This window comes from Peromyscus californicus, unplaced genomic scaffold (assembly GCF_007827085.1).
Source record: "Peromyscus californicus insignis strain IS unplaced genomic scaffold, ASM782708v3 Scaffold_2__1_contigs__length_46816999, whole genome shotgun sequence".
NCBI classification, from domain to species: domain Eukaryota; kingdom Metazoa; phylum Chordata; class Mammalia; order Rodentia; family Cricetidae; genus Peromyscus; species Peromyscus californicus.
This window is the reverse complement of record NW_026294540.1, coordinates 3,553,682-3,573,849: the sequence shown is the minus strand read 5'-3', so window position 1 is coordinate 3,573,849 and position 20,168 is coordinate 3,553,682. Positions and strand designations below refer to the sequence as shown.

At 55.0% G+C, this 20,168-nt stretch overlaps 1 protein-coding gene and 1 long non-coding RNA gene across 6 annotated transcripts in view; one reads left to right on the top strand and one right to left on the bottom strand.

Annotated features, from left to right (window-relative positions):
- The window catches only part of Wscd2 (WSC domain containing 2), a 93,690-nt gene extending 82,100 nt beyond the window's left edge, over nt 1-11,590 (bottom strand). For 2 of the 3 annotated variants that reach the window (XM_052755030.1, XM_052755028.1), the window contains exon 1: nt 11,387-11,590. The gene's annotated coding sequence lies outside the window, so the exon portion shown is untranslated. Of the gene's footprint in view, nt 1-9,683; nt 9,913-11,386 lie in introns of those variants that run through there. The other variant, XM_052755031.1, reaches the window with a different exon arrangement.
- A 311-nt stretch (nt 11,591-11,901) lies between these two features.
- LOC128120826 (uncharacterized) lies at nt 11,902-16,202 on the top strand. 3 transcript variants are annotated; one of them, XR_008221957.1, is made up of 5 exons: nt 11,902-12,075; nt 12,169-12,280; nt 12,660-12,949; nt 13,050-13,235; nt 15,915-16,202. It is a non-coding gene; the product is annotated as an uncharacterized LOC128120826 (long non-coding RNA). The 3 variants fall into 3 exon arrangements; XR_008221956.1 differs by having other exon boundaries at nt 11,902-12,280; XR_008221958.1 differs by having other exon boundaries at nt 11,902-12,305.
- The last annotated feature ends 3,966 nt before the right edge of the window (nt 16,203-20,168 follow it).

Below are 20,168 nucleotides of genomic sequence, written 5' to 3'. Positions count from 1 at the left end.
GTTCAAGGAACTCACAACAGCTTAGGAAACTGCTTGGACTCTTTCTCCTGCTGCCCCCACCCCAAAGGCCACAACAGGAGCAGAAGTCGTCGAGAAGCCACCAGAGCTACCCTGGCTCCCTGGGGGGAGTTCTGTGGACTCCCCTCACACAGGGCAGCTTGCTCACCTGCTGCTCTGTCCAGCATCACGAACTCATCTCATCCCCTTTAAGCAAACCCTTCAGGAGCTGTCCAGAAGACAAAGGCAGAGTCCTCAGACCCTCCACCCGGGCCCTGAGGACTGTGCTGCTCTGCTGGGGTCGCAGTTGCCCCCGACTCACAAAGCTCTACAGCCTATGCCCATGGGCTCAGTCATGGGGACCTCAGGGCCTTTGCACCTGCTGTTTCCACTATCTAGCCACCAGCCTCAGTTTCCCCACCTTCCTTTTCTCCAGGAAGTCGACCACGCCATCCTATACTCCCAGCTGAGCACGCTTTCCACTGTGGATTGTTAAGTTTCCGGACTCCTTTCCAGTTATAATAATATGAAGGACTCTGTCTTGTTTTTCCTTCCAGGTCTCTATAGGACCTGGCACACAGTGACATAAATTCGTGGGCTCTCCCTGAGCCCCTGGCCCCCACTCCAGAACCTCTGGAGATGCTCTTCCCTGTAGGTGCGTGTGTGAGGTCTTATTGCCTTCGAACACAGCACAGGGGTGGATCGAGGTTGGCGCGCCAGCTCTGCCTCTGGGGCCTTGGCCATCGGGTCATCTCTTGGCCTCTAGACCTTCAGTTTGTGAGGAATACCCAGGAGGCTGGGGTGTGGCTGGGAGGCAGAGTACCTGCCTGCCACACCTGAGGCTTTGGGCTCTTCTCAGAACATCGACAGAAAAGCCAACAGTAACAGTCGACAGAACCAAGCAATGTGCCATTGTAGCGGAGTCTAAGAGTGTGTTTCGAGGATATTAAACGCACACTCACAGTCTGTTGTTACCTGTGTCAAAATTTTGTCATGTGTGCATGCACGTATTTCCTGTTTGTGTGAGTGCACATGTGTGTGTGTGTGTGTGTGTGTGTGTGTGTGTGTGTGTGTGTGTGTGTGCGTGCGCACGCACGCGCATGATCTTGTCAACAATCCCACTTTATTTAGCCTTTCCGTCACCCACGGATACTGTGAGAACCGTTGTTCTGAATGCTGACTCTGGCTGGACCACCCACAGTCGGGGAGTGGTTCACCCTGTCTAGGCCAAACAGGACAGGACAGTGGAGTTCTCAGGATCCAGAGGAGGTTCCTGAAGGAGAGGACCCAGGCTGGGAGCTGTCAGTTATCACACAGTTATTGCCCTGTTGGGTGCTTCTGGGTCAGCTCTGAGCTCAGAATCTTCCCCAGGACACAGGAGCATGGTCCCTGCTCTAACACCAGCCCGGACAGCTCTCAACATAACAGGATGCTCAGTAAGCATTCCTGTGTACAGTAAGCAAGTGTGTGCCCGAGGAGGCCTCTGAGGGCCTCCTTCCTCGCTTATCACAGAAGGCAGATGAGGAGTCCCCAGGGGCATCATGTGGAACTGATGTACCCAACGTCCACAGCAACTGGGGGTTCTGAAACTGGGCCTGAGGGTCTTGACGGCAAGCTGAGCTCAGGTCACACAGGCGGGCACTGTCCTCACAGGGATCCTCACGTGGAGGAGGCATGAAATTCAGATGGAGACGGAAAATGGAAGTGGGACCACGTGGAGCCGTGAGACGCAGGATGTGGGTGGTTTCCACACCCTAGAAAATAAAGGCAAGGGAACCCTGCTTTGGAGCTTCTAGAAGGGTGACAGCCTCTGGGCGTGTTTATAACCTTGGCCTGTAGAATCGGAGACTACATCAGGATTGCGTCAGCTCGCGCACCTGCTGCTGCGGTCACTTGTTATAAAGTTACGGGAAAAACATCTGCTTGCATGAAGTTGGAGGAAATCTTGGGGATCAGGGCGTGGAGGGCCCAGGTTCTGGTGCCAGCCTGGTGGTCAACTCTGTAACACCAGAGGCAATTCCTAGTCCCAGTGTTCCGGTGCTTCGGGATGGCTGGGCTGAGTGGCCACTCTGTGAGGATCCTGCCCTCACTCCGGCACATGCACAGCTTGGGGGTCTTGCGTTTTTATGTCATCAGTGGGTGCAGGTGACTAAGTACCCACCTTAAGAAGCCGGACGCAGACCCCCCACCCTCTCTGCTCCCTCTCTGCTCCCTGCTCTCTGCTCCCGCCATCTTACTTTCTCTCAGGCAGGCAGAGCTGACATGACATGAAAGGGTCAGACAAGGACTGTCCCTCTCACCCTCTGGAGGCGGATGACAAGGAGCCCCCAGACCAAGAGTCCCCAGTCCCTCCCTCTCCTGTCCTCTGCACCCTCTGCTGTCCTGTGCAGGGGATGGGCTGAAATGCTAGGACCTAGTGACAGGGACACGTCTCCTGAGCTCCGGGGATATAGCCAGAGCTCTGCTCTCAACACTGGACCCTCACCCAGCCACCTGGGCAGCTTCGATCATTATCATCTCTGTTTTACAAAAGAGGAAACTGAGTCACTCATAGGCAGCGGAGAGCCAGGGCTGGGTCCTGGGAAGCTGCTCTCGCCCGCCTTTGCACTCTGAGCTGGACATCCTCTAGCCACGAGGGAGACATTACCTAGCAACATAAACTCATCATCCTCATTTTACAGATGGGGAAACTGAGATATGGAATGGTGATTATGGTGTCCATAGTGACTGGTATTGTTATCAAAGTTTCTCTTCCACTTGGTGCATGAGGATGCTGAGCCTCAGTGGGGTTGATTCAGTGGCCCAAGGTCACACATCCAAGAGATGAGGTTTGAGCCAGGGTATGTGACCCATCCTTGCCTCTCTGCTGTGACACCGGGTGGTGGTGATGGGCACTTGGAGAAGTGCATCTCATTATCTCCTTCTCTGTAACATGGCAACAGGCTGAACCAAGTCCCAAGGTCATGGTCAGTTGAGGATCTGGCGTCTCACCCCAAGCCTGGTGTCCTCCACAGCTTTTTCCCGGCCGCCTAAGCTTCTACTCACCATGCTCCGCACAAATCTCTGCTATTTTAAACCAGCTGTGTCCTGTTTGGGCCTCTGGGAGCTCTGTGTGGGCTTTTGATCCGAGCCAAGCATTGTGTTGGGGTTTGGTGAGAACTGACTTACTAAGTGTCCCTGCGACCCCAGGAGAAGGCACATGCCACCGTCCCACTTACAGCAGACAAGACTGAGGTACAGGGTTGTTCAGACACTGGCAAGCTAGCAAGAAGGGGCAGGGCTCTGGGATCCAAGGGGCTCCACTTCCCTCTGCAGAGCCTTATGCTCCACACTCCCCTTTCCTTCACTCTGGGGAGGACTCCGCTCTCACTCCTAACTGAGTGGAAACGACTGTGTCTGTGTGCAAGCTCCACACCTGCATCAGGTCCCCAGGAACAAGAACCAGAAAGATGGATGGAGTGGAACATCTGTAGGTGTCTCAGGCCACTGTCTCTCCAGCATCAGCCACCCCCAGTTAATCCCACCTCGTCCGGGTCATCTGGCCTATGTGCAGGGCTGAGATGGGGCTTCCAGCCTAGTGACACTGAATCCCAGCAGTTGGACTCCAGCCCTGAAGTCGACCAGAGCTGGGTGGGGCTGTGGGCACCCAGCTGCTGGACCTGGGTGGAGACGCTGCCACCTTCCTTCAAGGCCTCTCTGGCAAGGCCTCACCTGCCTCCGCCCCGTGGTGCACGGCTTTCTGCATATGAGTCATGACATAGCAGTAGGGCCTCAGCTGTGGCTTATTTGGTGTTACCCTCTGTAGCCCAGGCTAGCCTTGAACCCGCAGCAGTTCTCCTGCCTTAGCTTCCTGAGCAGGTGGAATTAGAGACTGACATCATTATACCTGGCAAATGTGCTCTTCTCCCTCCCTTCCTCTCCTCTCTCTCCTCCCCTCTCCACCCCTGCTGCTTTTTATGATTGAGATGGAGCCCAGGGCCTTTGCACATACTAGGCAAATGCTCCACCATTGAGAGCAGGCCCAGCTCTAAAGCTGCACTCAGTGTCCAGAGAAGGACGTGAAGGCTGGGCAGCCACCCGCTCATGGCTCTGTCTAATGGGGCTGAGATCCAAGCCTGGCTACGTCTGATGTCACAGGATGCCGGTGTCCTGAGGCTGGGCTGTGAGCTCCCTCTTTTTCTGGGTTCAGCCAGGCAGATGTCACCGACCTAACGTGGTGGGAAGCGAAACATCACATACAGAGTCTTCCCAGGTGTGAGACTCCCGCAGTAGCTTAACTCCGTCCATGCGGATTCCTTGCCCTTTGCTCTGACTGCTAAGCAGGGCTTGACTGTGTCCGGGGCTGTCACCAGGGCCCCCAACCTTGCCCTGTAATATCAAGCTGAGAACAAGCCGCTGCTGCGGAGGATCCTTTGTCCGTCCCCCCGCCCCCCACGCCCTCTTTGGCACGGAGCCTCATTTTAAGCATCTTATTTTTTCGAAGTCCTCACCCACCCGTGTCCCAGGGCTGCCGTCTGTCACGCCCAGCTGTGCCTCCTCCACCATCCCACACGCTCCTCATTTGTTCCTGCTAGACACGGTCATTCCTGAGATCCAGGTCACCAAGCTTATCAGGAACGGTGGGCAAAGAAAGTAAGGAGACACGGAGCGGCACACGGAGGCCCTGTTCCCACATGGTGCCGGCGGTTTCGTGGGACAGCGTCCCTGTTCTGTTTTGTGTATGGTTGAGTGTTCAGGACAAATGGCGACACACGTAAGAGTGAAAAGGAGGAGTGTGTTTTGAATCGCATAGGTGTGTGCGGGCGTGTGTATGTGTATGTGTGTGCGCACATGTGTGTGCCTGTGTATCATCATCATCACCATCATCATTATCATATCATCATCATCACCATCATCATTTTAACTTGTCCTTTAAGACAGGCATCGAAAATACAGAGTCAGGTCGCTGTCTTGCAAAAAGCCACACTGGACGGGGCATGGAGGCCACATTAGGAAAGTGGAGGCCACGGGGAGGCAGCTGCAGAACCCCACTGGCTTCGGACGTCTTGCTGCACCAGCTCCTGGAGCTGAGGCCTCCTCCATGAACCCCCCCCCCCACACACACACGGCAGGCTGTCCCAGGACACACACACACACACACACACATACACACACACACACACACACACACACACACACACACACACACACCATGGATGGGAGGGAGACACACTTCTTCCTACGGGTTCTTTAAATGCTCCTCACCTCCATCTGAGGGTCTTCACATCCAAGGACAGTGGCTGAGATATTGGGGTCAGACATATCTGGGCTTAAGCCTCAGCTCTGCCACGTACTGGCTGTGTGGCCCTGAGCGAGGGAATGGAGCTCTCTGAGCCTTACTGTCCTGTTGGTAAAGTGGAGAAATCGAATTTCGGCACCAGGCACCGCCAACCCCCTTCCTCGGGGGCAACGGTGACCACGGTTTCTGAGGGTGTCTCCATCCTGATATACAAGTATCAGGGTGTTCTGCATCCTCTAAGGCTTCCAGGAGAGGGGGCTTTGGAGCTATTCTGAGTAGGAAGGGAGCTGGGGCCCTGCGAGGGCAGACTGTAAAGCAACCCCTGGGTACCTGCACCCCTCTGCTCTTCCATTTCCCAGATGGGAAGGCTGGGGCCCACACAGAGGAAGGGGTCTGTGCAGAGCGGCTGTGTCTGCTCCGACAAAGCTGGATGGAGCTCCCCCACCTTCACCCCTCTCAGGAACTCTCCCTTTAGTCCACACTCACAGGACCACACATGGAAAGGAGTCAGGGCACGATAAAGTATCCAACAGCCGAGCTAGCAACACAGACATTTAGACCTTGGGAGCTTCAAGCTGGGGTGCCGCACTGCCCCTGATTCCCAGGTGTACTTGCTGGAGTCAGGGCTGGATCAGACACAGATGTTCCTCCCAGATATCCAGACGACCACATCACAACCACGGCCCCTCACTGTGCACGTGGCCTTGAGAAGCCCCATCCTGTCTCTAACTAGTAAGTCCGTAGCTCATAGTCTCAGGAGTCACATGCCACTTGACCCATAGTGATCCAGCCAAGTTCATCAATGCCAGCCTCATCTCCTCTCTCTGGTCACAACTTGGGGCCCTGGAGGAGTTTGGGGGTCGTGATTATTTTTTCCTGGCAGGGTCTAAAATAGTAAACACTATGGACTGTGAAGCTCATAGACTCTCTGCCCCAACTACCATCCCCATCTGGCACTGCTCAGGACCCCCACAGAGGGCATACAAATGAGTGGACGAAGCTGTGTGCTAATAAAACTTTATTTACAAAAACAGAACATGAGCCTGATTTACCAGTTCCCTGTTCTTCTAGGTCTTGCTGAGCAGAGCCTAGTTCCTCCTCTGGGGTTGGGCTGAGGAGGGTGTCCTGAGGTGAGGGAACTTTTCCAGACTTAGCCTGGAAAGTCCTGATCCAGGAAGCCTGGGTTCCGAGCAGGATGAAGGGTTACCCTCCCAGAGTTGGCCGCCCAGGAGAGCTTTGCTCTGTGCCATTTGGCTGTCTGATCTATACAGGGGAGGGGAGGACTGCCATTTAGTGTGGCGTGAAATGTGCCAGGTACTTGCAAAGGGCTGAGCATGTCCTCCATCACAAAAGCTAGCATGGGGGGCTGGACAGCCCTGCCTCAGGGACCTCAGGTGCCTCCAGAGCCCAGGCCCTTCTGCCTCTCCAGACCATGAGCTCCCTGAGGACAGAGCTGGGAATCTCATCAATGTAACGACTGTGACCAGCACAGAACATGTCACCCAGAGGAATCTCAGCAAACACCGGGATCAGCAAATACTGACACCAAATGGATGAATATGTGAGTGAATGATGGATAGGTAGATGGATGAGCACATATGTCTATGGACAGACAGGTGGACAGACAGATGGGTGGATGGATGGATGGATAGATGGACAGCTGCATCTACAGACAGATGCATGGGCTGGTAGGTGGGTAGGGGGATGGGTTGACTGATGGATGGTTGGGAAATTTCCCCACATTCCTACGAACACTGGCTTGTTTTCTGCTTTGATCCATTCCCGTCAACTTATCCTTCGGGTGAGCTAATCGGAAAAGGTCTCACGAGCTCTGACATCTATTATTTCAGGCTTGCCTTCTGGCGCTGGGGAGGCAATATGATATCATATTTAAAATATACTCTCTGACATCAGGTGGCCTCTGTGAATTCCCCAGGAAGGCCTTTCTCTGGGCTGTGTGGCCCCAGATAAATCAACGTGCCTCTCTGAGCGTCACAGAAGATTGTAGCAGAAATTGTCTCACAGGGCTCCCATGAGTGACAGGTGACATGTGTTTAAAGTGTATGTGGTGCTAAGTATCATCTGCTGGCGTCATTGTGTTGGGCTGAGCAGAGAGCAGGTGGGGCTGGCGTGGCCACCCTGAGCAGCACACTGTGTGGCGCTCTCCATAGAGCACCAGGGTCAGACAGGATCAGGGAGTCAAACCTACCCAGCAGCCACCGTGTCACTCAGCTAGGACCACGGTGATGGTGCGTGCCAAACGAGCCCCCATGGCTTCTCCAGCTCACCTGTTGGTGACCAGGCTGGACTCTGCTCCTCCCTGGGCTCGCACTTGGGTTGAGTGGCAGCCGTGGCCCCAGAGGAGCCCTGTCAGCCAGGTTCACACGCACAAGGCCACACGGGTTGTCACTCCGACCTCTTCTAACGGGCAGTGACAGTCATGGGAGCTGAACCCAACCGTGGGGGTCAAGAGTGCAAACACTGCCTGCCCCTTCAGTGAATCAAACAGCAAGAGGAGGTCTCAGGGCCAAGGCTATGGACAGGGGCGAAGGGGCCGGAAACACATGTATCCCACGGCCCTGCATCAGCCAGGCTGCGGAAGGGCCTGTGCCCTCCTCATTGGCATCTCTCTCCTCACCCCACCCCCATACCCGGAGGACCCTGAGCAGGCGCCCTTTCGGTCCCCAGGACCAAAGACCCAACTCGTGCGTCACCCCAGTTCCCACCTTCCAAACATCTGGACCTGCTCCGGGGAGCCATTAATCTCCGGCAATTTCTTTCCTCACTTGATTTGTTTATTTAAGGAAAACAAGTTGCTCCTAATTAGAAGCGCCATGGAGATGCTCGGCACATCGGAGCTGCCTACTTTCAGAGGTTCTGCCTGAATGCATACCTGTGCTCCCAGCAGCTGTGTGCAGCAACTGTCCTAGGTGGGGGCTTCTGGCAAGGGAAACGTGGGTGTGTAGGCGATGAGGAGGCTAGGAATGCACTGTGCTCTGGAGCGCCTGGGATACACACGCCATCCCAGCAAGCTTAGAGGTAGCACAGGTAGACTGGCATTCGCAGGGTGCCCAGCTCAAAGCACACTATGGAAGTACCACAGCTCGGGCTGGTCCATGCTCTGTGTTCACCCTGTTTCCCATCACATGTTCACACCTCCACAGCCACCCAGTCACACACACAAGGCACATGCAGAAGCCACAGGGCACACACTGCAATAACATACAAGATGTTGCAAGCTGATACCCCAGGTACATACATGCAGCAGCTCACTCACCCACAGGAGATGTGTATGAAAGTTAGACATTCCAGAGAACACAGGCACACTCAAATGGACACCGTTGGTGCCCACACTAGGAAACACACACGCATGAGCATGATACAACTAAGCATGCGATGTCCCATACATGCACACACTCACATGTAAGTCTGTGTACACACACACACACACACACACACACACACACACACACACACAAGTGTCCATGGCAACACAGAGGCACACCCATAGAAACACACGCACATGTGCAGAGGCATGATGCTCACAAGCTTTGAAATTCATATGCAGAGGCTTGCAGAGATGTGAATGCAGAGATGTACACAGGCCCAGAGAGGGATGAGCCAGTGTGTCAGGCTGTGCCTCTAGACATGTATAGACAGGCCTGAAACATGCTGAGAGCCACACAGACATGTGTGTCCCTAAGTGCACAGCACAAGCTCACCTCACACTCCTCATGCACACTCACAGGTAGTTCTCTCAGAGGCACACACACACAGCGTGCACATCCATAAACCTATGGGCACACACACTCATTAGACGTCAAGTTCACCCCGGCTATTCAGACATGTGCACTCGCGCACACACACACACACACACACACACACACACACACACACACACACACCTCATGACTACATTTGCACATGACTGCAGCGACTGCACATGGCTTCCGTCACACATGTGCCCCCTGCACCCTAGTCCACCAGGAGAGCAAACTGTTCATTTCTTAGTGTCCTGAAAGTCAAGCATGCCAACTCTACCAGTGCATGATGGATCCGTCCCTAAGCTGCCCATCTGCACCCAGCACATCGGTTCACACAGGACAAACTCTGCTCCCATACCCAGGGTCTCAGCAAGAACCCGGGGCCATCCCCTGGGAAGCGTCACAACTAGTCAGAAAGAAACGAAACTGTCCGCGCGGCCCCTCTCTCTGCAGCCTCTGGCCTTGCCCCACCCCCACCGTGGACCCAGAAAGGCCTCCTCCCAGCAGGGGGCCGCTCCTGCCGGGAACAGCAGCCTGCCATGCCCAGCCCCGAGGCAGACTGGATGCCTGACCCGGAACAGACAGAATGTCCCTGCCCTGGGTCCCTAGACAGCTGCAAAGTTGAAGCCATGGAGACAGCTTACCTCCATCTCCTGTTGTCATGACGACGCAGCAGCTGGGTGCATCCAGCCCTCCCAGACTGCCCTGGGCTCCCCCACTGGGAGCAGCTGGTCCAGCAGCGGTTTTAAAAGGGAGCAAGAAGGGGCGGGGACTGCAGGTATCCTGGGATTGGAGAGACCTGGGACCCTGGCCCCGGCTAAGGATCCTTGGGGTTCTGGAAAAGCCTCCCCGGGGGAACGGTTCCCAGGATCTGCGCACAAGACCTCCAAATGGGCATCCCCACTGCGCCCTTACTCTGCCAGATTGTGATGGGTGCTCCCGGCACCTTCCGAAGTAGGAACTGTAAACTCCTACTTTACAGTGGAGAAGTGGCCGGCGCCACTCAGGTCATCTACTTTGAGACCTGGGTTCCTAAACACTAACATGCAAAAACACACACACACACACACACACACACACACACACACACACACACACCCTGAGATTTTTGAGGAAATCCCACCTGCCACATTGCTCTAGGCCACATAGTGGTCTGAATAGGGATCTCTGAGGCTACATGGCACGTTTTCCTTCTTAGAGAAATGGCAGCTGAGCTCAGAGAGGCCTAGTGGTTTGCCCTAAGTCACACAGCACGTCAAAGGCAGGTTTGAAGCTACCTCCTGAATCAGAGCTGGGTTTCCCCCAAGATCTCTGGCACAGACTCTGACACCCCGGAGGAGTGCCTGGGTGTGGGCAACCTGGGAAAGTGGCTTCTGGCTTCAGATCAGAACCCTAAACTCAGGCAGGACGTCCTTAAAATCTCACCTAACGGCTTAAGAGCTGTCTAAGAACCCCAGCAAGGCTGCTCCCCCAAAGGCAGACACCCAGCCCCTGCAGCAGGTTAATCCACGGCCAAGGGATCATTTCCAAACACAGCTCATGGTCAGAAGAGCTCCCAGTCTCCGTCTCTAGGGGACGTCAAGTCTACCAAGGACCCCAGTCCCAGGCAGGAATGGAGGACAGTGATGCCCTCCACCAGAATGTGGACACAGGGCTGGCTTCTTGGAATTGTGCGTTCTCTAGGGAGAAAGGTGTGCGGCCACACTCAGAGCGGTGATCTGGTTTGGGACAGCCTCAGGGACCTGAAGTGGGCAGTCACGGGCTGGCCAGGAGGATACCAGCAGCCTGGTCACCGGCCCCCTCTTAACGTCTCATTAAGGAGTGTTCGCAGCTCTCTCTATTCGATTTCTTTTTTTTTCTTTCTTTCTTTCTTTCTCTCCCTAAAGGAGCAGCCCCTCTGGAGCCTCAAGGACTGGGGTGTGCCCCTTGGGGACCTCGGGAGGAGTCGAGGGGCTTCTGGGAGGGCACTTGGGCCTGGTGGGGTTTGGATAGGGACAAGTGGCGCTCTCCCTCCACACGCCCCTCAGGACCCACAGAAGCCAGTCTGCAAAGTGGGCTTCGCAGAGCCCTCGCTGCGGGGCCCTGGCTGCCGCTTGGTTCCCCAGTGCGGGCGCCACCCCAAGGCCGGCTCATAGGTACCGCTTGCCCCTTCTCCATAGGCTGGGAGCTGGACCGGCAGCGGGGTGCGCGAGTCTGATCCAAGGCCCCCCGCTGCTCCAGCAGCCCCACGGCCCCAGGGATGTCCCCAAGCGCGTCCGCGGCCGGAGGAAAGTTTGTCATCTCCCCGGAGCCGCCTGTCACCTCTCCGCAGCGCGGGGCTCGCTGGGGACCAGCGGCCGCTGCTTACCTGGGGATGCGCCGAGGTCTCCGCGCCCAGCGGGGCGCAGCGCGGAGCAAGGAGCATGGATCGCAGAACACGGAGCACCGAGCGCGGCGGAGCCGGGGCTGGGGTTGAGTGAGGCTGAGGCCGGGGCATGAGGCTGAGGCTACGCGGGCGCCCGCACTCCCGGCCCTGCTGGAGCAGTCTGCAGCCCGAGCTCCCGCGCCCGCCGCCTCCCCGCAGCCCGGCCCGGCCGCCCGCGCTTAACTCCTTGCGTCCCGGCCTCCCGCCGCGCCCGCCGCAGGCCTGGGCTCCAGGTTGAGCATTGCGCTGAGCCCCGCTCTTGGGCTGCGGACTAACGCACCGAGACGCGCGGCGAAGGGCCGGGGCCTGGCGGGAGCGTGCTGCGCGCTGGCCGCCGCTGCTCAGAGCCCTGGCCGGGTGCCCGCCCGCCCGGCAGGCAGCTCAAAGAAATCCAACAAAGGGCAGTTTTGTTGATGGGTGTTCAGCGTGTTGTTTTAACGGGCCCTGAGTTTCAGCTGTGTGGCCTCTGGGCTATCCGACTCCCTCTCTGAGCTTGTGTGACCCTGGGCCAATGGCCCAACTCCTGGATGACTCCCGCTGAGGTCCCTGAGGGGGTCCAGGGTCATCAGACAAGAGTGGGCTTCGGGAGATGTCGGTCCTCAGCTCGGTTTGCAGCTCCAGCTTGGCTCCAGGTTAGGTCCAAGGGTGACTAGAAAAATCTAGGTGTAAATATATTTTTTTAAATTTTGTTTTGTTCATTTACTTATTTTGTTTTTTTGAGACAGGGTTTCTCTATGTAGCCCTGGCTGTCCTGGAACTCGCGATATAGAGCAAGCTGGTCTTGAACTCATAGAGATCCACCTGCTTCTCTGCTTCCCGAGTGCAAGGATTAAAGATGTGAGCCACCATACCTGGCTTAGGTGTAATAATTTTTTATTAAAAATTTTCATGTGTGTGTGTGTGTGTGTGTGTGTGTGTGTGTGCGCGTGTGTGTGCGTGCGCGCGCACGGGCGCGTCGCACACAGGCCCACACATATGAACTTGTGTGACATGGTGCCACTGTGGGGTCAGAGGACAACCCAGGGGTGTCAGTCCTCAGCTTCTACTCACGGTCCTGGGATTTTCCCATCCTCCACCTCACACCCTGGCAGGGCCACTGTGTTGCTTACGTGGGTTCTGGGGATTTGAACTCAGGCCCTCATGCTTCACAGCAAACGCTTTACCCGCCCAGCCACCTCCCCAGACTAAGACCCGGTTTTGGGTTTTTGATTGACAGTTGCGAGGCTCAACAGAACTGGGTTCAAGCTCTCCTGCTTCGCTGTTTTCTGGCTGCGTGGCCCTGACTGAGTTGCCTCAGTTTCCCCATCTGGAACAGGAGCAACTCAGACCTACTAGACTGGCAATGTGAAGGTTACGGGGTGCCAGCGCACGGCACACCGGGGACACAGGCCTGCGATACTGCACGCCGTCTCGGAAGAAAGGGATGCCGGGCACGGCTGGGGGAGCAAATTTGAGCCTCGTGGAGAGCTGCGTGTATAAAGCGAGATGCCCACTGACGTTTGCAACGTGAGTGTGAAATCTGACAGCCTCCCCCTGCCCCCCCCCCATTCCTGCCTGGAATACAGATGTCTTGGGCATTTCACATTTGTCATTTGCTAATTCTCAGCGTCCAGCCGCTGTGAGAAAACACCTGACGGAGGCATCCACGGGGCAAGAGTCTATTCTGGCTGCTGGACTGAGGGCGCTGTCGTCCATCAGGGAAGCAGGGTGACAGAATCCATAGCTGGGGAGCAGAGGCCAATGCAAGTGCTCAGTGCCTCTAGCCCGTGGGATGGTACCAACCACATTCAGGGTAGGTTTCTCCTCACAAAGTGAGCTGGCTAGGTTTTTTTTGTTTTGTTTTGTTTGTTTGTTTTTTAGGTCCCCCCCCCCCCCGAAACAGGGTTTCTCTGTGTAGTTTTGGTGCCTTTCCTGGAACTTACTCTGTAGTCCAGGCTGGCCTCGAACTCATGGAGATCCGCCTGGCTCTGCCTCCCTAGTGCTGGGATTAAAGGTGTGCGCCACCACCGCCTGGTGAGCTGGCTAGTTTTACGTCAACTTGACACAAGCAGAGTCATCAGAAAGGAGGGAGCCTCAGTTGAGAAAACGTCTCTATAAGATCTAGCTGTAGGACATTTTCTTAATTAGTGATCGATGGGAGAGGGCCCAGTCGGTTGTGGGCAGCACCAACCCTGGGTTGGTGGTCCTGGGTTCTATAAGAAAGCAGGCTGAGCAAGCCAGTAAGCAGCACCCCTCCAGGGCCTCTGCATCAGCTCCTGCCTCCAGGTTCCTGCCCCGACTTTTTAAGTGATGGACTACAATGTGGACGTGTAAGTCAAATAAACCCTTTCCTCCCCAAGTTGCTTTTGGTCATGGTGTCTCATCACAGCAATAGTAACCCTGACTAGGACACTTAGTTAAAATGCTCGGAAAGTACCCTCCCAGACGCAGCCGGGTGTGCATCCGAGGCGACTCCAAGTCCAGCCAGGCAGACGGCGAAGATGAACCCTCGCAGGGTCCTAACTCCAGAGTTAGCTGGGCGCCTCGGGTAAAGTTGCTTAACCTCTCTGGCCCCAGTTGCTCCCTCTGTGCTGTGTCTCCGGGCAGCCAGGACTCCCACAAGAGCGGCTTAGCCCCGTCGCTGGTCTTCACATGTAAGAGACGATTGGCTACACCGAATGAGCAGGGGCTGTGGGGTTTGGCAGACCACAGACCCAGGAAGGAGTGGAGCCCGGTTTTCTGCACCCCATTGCTGAGGGCCGGCTGTGCTCTAGGCTCATCCCAGCTGTGACCTGGGTGAGCGGCTTCTGAGTGGAGCTCGGTCCTCTCCAAAGGCTTCTGCGAGAGCTCAGGGTTTGCCGCTTCAGGCCGGAGTCTGCTGCGTGAGTAAAGACCCAAGCGAGACAGCGGCGGCCTCTGAAGCGTATCAGAAAGATCAAAAGGTGATGTCAGAGAGTTTCTCTGTGCAAGATCAGACAACACCTCCGAGCTACGTTCATAGAATGAGTCGCCGCTCATACGTCACTGTCATTCGAAGCACGGCCTCTAAAAATAGAATTTGCTCTAATTTTGGGTGTAGCTGAGGCGAAAGGAAAGAACGTGCGAGAGTGGAGAGGGCCGTGTCCATCGGTGAGTAGTTCCCTTTGATGGCATTGTTCTAGTGTAAGGAGGAAACTTGCCTTCAGACTATCCTGGTGCCAGCGGACTGTGGAGTTAGCTACAGCCAGGACAAAGCTCAGGCCCTGCCACCTGCCAGCTGGGCAGCCTTGGGGAAATCAATTAACCTCTCTGGGTTTCCATCTTCTAAAAATAGGGATAATAGTTCCCAGCTCATGAGGGTTGCGTGCAGATTGAGTGGCATCTGTGAGCAGTTTGCTATGCTGTTGACTGTGCATGCGTTAGGCACACTGTGTCACCTGTGACCAGACTGATGTTGGGTGGCAGTTGGCAGCCCAGGCGAGTGATCGAACTGCCCTGGAATGCGAGCACATTCAGAGATTCCGGCGAGATGTTTCTGTTCTGATTTATTTTCAGGCCCAGAGCAAGTGGTGCACGTGACATTGCTGTGTATGAAAAGGTGATGATGGTGTCGGTGCGGTGGGCATCCGTGACCCCAGTGTTATCATCCCAGAGGCTGAGGCAGGAGGATGGAGAGTTTGAGGCTAGCCTGGGCAACACAGCAAATTCAAACAGAGGGGAGTATATCCCATAGCACTGGTCAGGGATGTTTTGTTTTGTTTATTTCATTGAACGTAAAGATTCTTTTTGTATGTGTGTGATGTGTGTGGAGAGCGCACGAGCCATGAGTGCCCTCACAGTTTCCTGTGGTGGAGGATGACCTCGGTCAGGCCTCGCCTCCCGCCTTGTTTGAGACACGGTCTCTCTCGTTTGCTGCTGTTGTACTCCGGGCTCGCTGGCCAGCGAGTACCTGGGGAATTCTCTCTCTAGGAGTGCTGGGATGACAGGCAGGAGCTTCGGAGCTGGGGTTTATCCCGGTTCTAGGGATTAGAACATGGGCTCAGGGGCTCAGCAAGTGTGCTATCCACGGAGCCATCTCCTCGACTCGATGTAATTAACTTTTTATTTTTGTTACTAAGTCTCTTTATGCAGCCCAGGCTAACCCTGAACTTGCGATCCTCCTGCCTCAGCCTCCCCAATGCTCGGAGTCACTACACCTGGCCTTGACTTCAGGAGAGTTAATGTGCCCGAAGCACATTTAAACCACTATGAGAGAGATTATGGAACATCTCTCTTTAAGTTCGGTTACAGCTATCCCAGGCTAGCCTTCAGCTAGACATGTAGCTGACGGTGACCTCGAAGGTCTGACCACCCCCACCCCCTTCACCTCTTGAGTTCTGGAGTCACAAGAATGCCCAGGGTGCTGGGAATCAAATCCAGAATCTTGTCTGTGCAGTGCAGTGCTCAGTAAGCTCTGTATCGACCGAGCCGCACCCCACCTCCAGAGTCAATCTTTTCTATTTTCTGTTCCTAGCTGGCCCCACATCTGACGCTAATATGGATGTGAAATGTCTCCCATTCGCTCACCTGTTTGAACACGTGGCCCCCAGCTGGCCCGGACCTACAGGGGAGGCACAGCTTCTGGAGGACATGGGTCACTGAGGGTCTTGAAGCCTTACTTCCTGTCTGGTCTCCTTGCTTCCTGGCTCTGGATGCGATGTCACCTGTGGCTCCTGCTCCTGCTTTTCCCACTTGCCTTTCCCACAACCATGGTCAATATCCCTCTAACCTATAAGGCAAAATAAACCCTCCTCCAAGGCGGTGTCTTGGGTGTCCAGACAGCAATGAGAAAAATAACTAATATGTTCAATACGCATGGTTATGTTTTCAAACACGAACGCAGCAGGATGTATCGTAGCTACACAGTGCTGTCTTCCTCTGATGGAATAGTATACAGCCATGATAATGGATGAACTGTGGCTGTCAGGAGCACACAGGTGAATGTCACACATACAATCTCAAACAGAAGGAGGCAGACCCACCACGGTTCCTGTGTCTGCTGCCGTTTCTGTATGGAGTCCAGAAGCTCTAGAGTTGGGGCAGGGTAGGATGCTGTTCGATACTGGTGGGTAAAGCAGCAGCTTGGTGGCTGTGACCCGGGTGCTGGCTGGTTTTGTTCTTCAAGAAAGGCCTGGACCTGTACTCCTACTGACCTCATTAAAAATGGTTTATAAGTGTAAAAAAAAAAATGGCAAGTTCTGGTATTGTAACCTTGACTGGTTACAGAGGTTTAATCACCGCCCTGGATGGGTCGACTGATAGAGAGGTCACATGGAGGGCTAAATGACCCCCCTCTCCCGGCACTGGCCCTGAACTCACCCACTGCAGGCTTGTTTCCAGCTACCTAAGAGGGGGATTGTGTTTGGGGAACCAGGGCAGGCGGGGACGAGGGCCAGGGCTGGGACATGTGATCCAGAGAGACGGGCTGGCCGCCCAAATTATCTGATTTGGCAGATTCCGGGGATCAAATGACCCAGATAACGGCACCGGCCACCGTGACACCACACACCATAGCCAGAATATCTGTAAGGGAGACCTTTTGGCTAGGGCCACGCCCGCCCTGGGTAAGAAGAACAAGGCCAGGGCCCCGGAGTCTGATTTCTGCAGGAGGATCATGGGAGTCTGTGAGAGCGCAGACCAGCAGGGTTTGCTTGGTCCAGAGCTCTGCCAGCCCCCCCCCCCGCCCCCCCCCACTTTGCACTGACAGTTTATGCTCCGGCAAGGGTCACACCCAGCTCACCGCTCAGAACCGCGAGCTGACCTCTTCCCATTTGATCCCATCACTCCACAGCTCTAGGAAAGCAGGGTGGGGGAGGGGGGTGGGAAACTGAGGCCCACGAGATGCTCAGATGAGTTGTCTTCAGGAAGTCGCATCATTTGGTTCAGAACTGGTTTTCACACCGAGGCGCCCTCTGCCTCCAGAAGGGGCTTTTCCGTTTCCCACCCGGGCTTCTCCCTCATCGGGGGCCCCACTACGAGCCTGACCCCAGCAGCCCTCTGCCCACCTGCAGGAGGTGTCTGCGGAAGCCAAAGGGAGAGGAAGCCAGAGTCAGCAAGGGAGGACTTCGGACGGTCAGTCTGGTCAGACGTCTGGGAGAGGAGAGGAGGGACGAGGTTCGGGAAGAAGGAACAAAGGAGGAAAAGGAGGAAGTGAGGCAGGGAAAATAAAAAAGAGAGAGCAGAGGGCTCTGAGAAGGACCCTGGTGCCAGAGGACAGGACTGCAGGGCAGACTGCCCAGTGGGCAGAGCCTTGGGTCAGGGTGTTGGCTCACAGTATCAGCTCCCCTGCATCACCAGCGCAGGCAGTTTCCAGAGGGTAAGCGCAGTATCAGTTTGTTCAGGATGCTGGGTGGGAGGGGGTGTGGGGGGCATCTCTTGGGTACCTGTTGTGCTTATCCTGTGTGACTGTTGGCTTCACGGGTCTCTAAACTGCACCAGGGAGGGGTCGCCTTGTCCCCAGAGAAGTCTGGCTTATAGTGGGTGCTCAGGTAGCCGGTGCTGCTGACCAACCTGCGTCCGTTGATCGACACGTGCTTCCTGAAGGTGTCCTTCCATCCTAGGTGGTGTATTTTAATGCTACAAATGAGGGTTCAGATCTCAGATCCGGGTTCAAGTTTTAGACTCAGGTCTACTTCACTATATGGTCTGAGGAAAGTGGCCTTGCACTCTGGACTCAGTTTACCCACGGGGAAAGGGGACAGCCGTGTCTGCTGTAAATGAGACCGGTTATAACCGCTGTGAAGCATCCACATACTCCTTATAGAGAGCCGAGAGGGATAGCCTCAGAGACTGCTCTGTTGCAGCCTGCCCTGGAAGGCAGGTCCACCACTGTTCTTCCTAGCTAATGTTCTCCAGAGGATTTTTCACATTGTTAGGGACCCAAACTGCAGCCACATCCATGTATGTGACCATGTGGCCCTCAGATCTGTTAATTTAATTGTACCTTGCACATAGAGATAACTGGAGGCCCCATGGAGGAAGTGATTTCCCCAAAGCCACAGAACATGAAGATATCAGGCCTGGGATGCCCTTGATTCTTCATGGAGACTTTCCACAGGGCCTTGTGGCCGATGGGCCAGGCTAATGGGTCAACCCCAGCACCTTAGCAAGGTCCACATTCTCTCCAGAGAGACACTGGGCTGACCTCCTTCTGGCATCTTCCAATTTGGACACACCAATCTCTCAGGAGGAAAGAGAACCATGGGCCATAGGTTACAGGGTTTTCTCGGCCAAGTCAGTGTGGCCAGTTACAAGAGCTGCTACTTTCTCTCCTGTTCACACTGGTCAGCCCTTCTTCGTGTAAACGCCCTTGGGAACCACTGTCGGTTCATGGAGGCAGTATTTGCTCCATTCCGGCTCCATGGAAGTCTGATGTCTACCAGTCAGGAGCTGTCACATCTGCTTTGCCTCACAACATTACTGTGGCTGGGCAAGGCACACGTTCCCATCCCCTATCCAGATGGGGAAACTTAGACTCAGGGAAAGCCGGTTTGCCTGCCTGATGTCAGTCACAGGGCTGGAACTTGAACTGGAAGGGCTTGAGATGTCCCCCATCTCTGAAGAAAACAGTTGGGATCACATCTTATCCCTGTTGAAGCTCCCCCCAGACGCCTTTGGGCACTCACTGCACAGATGCTTCCCCAGTCCCGGGGACTTCTGTGTCTGTCCTCAAGTCTCCTTCCCATTCCGCTTCTGCCACGCCCCTCCCGCCCGGAACCCCTTTGTGCTCCTTCCACCTCCACCTGCTCAGCTCGCCCTTCCTGATGCTGCCCTGAACTGGGATGCTTCCTTTCGTGTAGTCCTACTTTCCCAATAATATAAGCGATAAGGAGAACCCAGGGTGTCCAGCAGAATCGCTCTCCCTGCCAGACAGCTCAATAGCCATCACATAATCTCCACACAAAGTTACCATTGGGGGCTGGAGAGGTGGCTCAGAGGTTAAGAGCACTGACTGCTCTTCCAGAGGACCTGAGTTCAATTCCCAGCAACCACATGGTGGCTCATAACCATCTGTAATGAGATCTGGTGCCCTCTTCTGACCTGCGGTCATACATGCTGTATACATAATAAATAAATAAATCTTTAAAAAAAAAAAAAGTTACCATTGGGCCGGAGTGAAACCCAGAGGCCCAGCCCTGAGTGTACAGCCATGCCCCCGAGTCCTGTCGGGCTAGCCTTAGAACTTCTTAGCACCGGCCACACCGACTCATCCAGGAATCGTTCAGTCGGTTGGGGAACTCCTCTTGGTGGGAAGCAGGTATATTTCTGGTGATCGTGGACTCTAGGTTTGAAGGTTCCAAGGGGCCCGTGATGCCCCCCCCATCCCCGGTTCCAGTTGGATCAAAAGAGCCAATTGGCAGGTGTCTGGCAGGCTCAAGGTCGGGGTAGAATTTGGTGGCTTACAGCCACAGAGTTCTCTAGTGGCTGAAGTCCTTCTCCAATTATATCACACTGCAGTGTCATCTACAAATGTTTACTGAGGCCCCAGTGTGAAGCAGGCTCTCTGCTGAGCCACGGGGACACTGTTAGGAGCTACGCTTATGACCCTTTGCCAGCACGGAGCCCTCGGACTGGAGCTGGGCTATCTGGTACAGTAGCCACTAGGCAGACACGGCTATTTAAAATAAAATTAAGTGGCGCTTAAAACCTGAAGCAAGAAAACAAATCATCCCATCAGAAATAGGCAAGGAGTTTTGAGAAAGATGTGCACACAACCAATTTGTTTGAG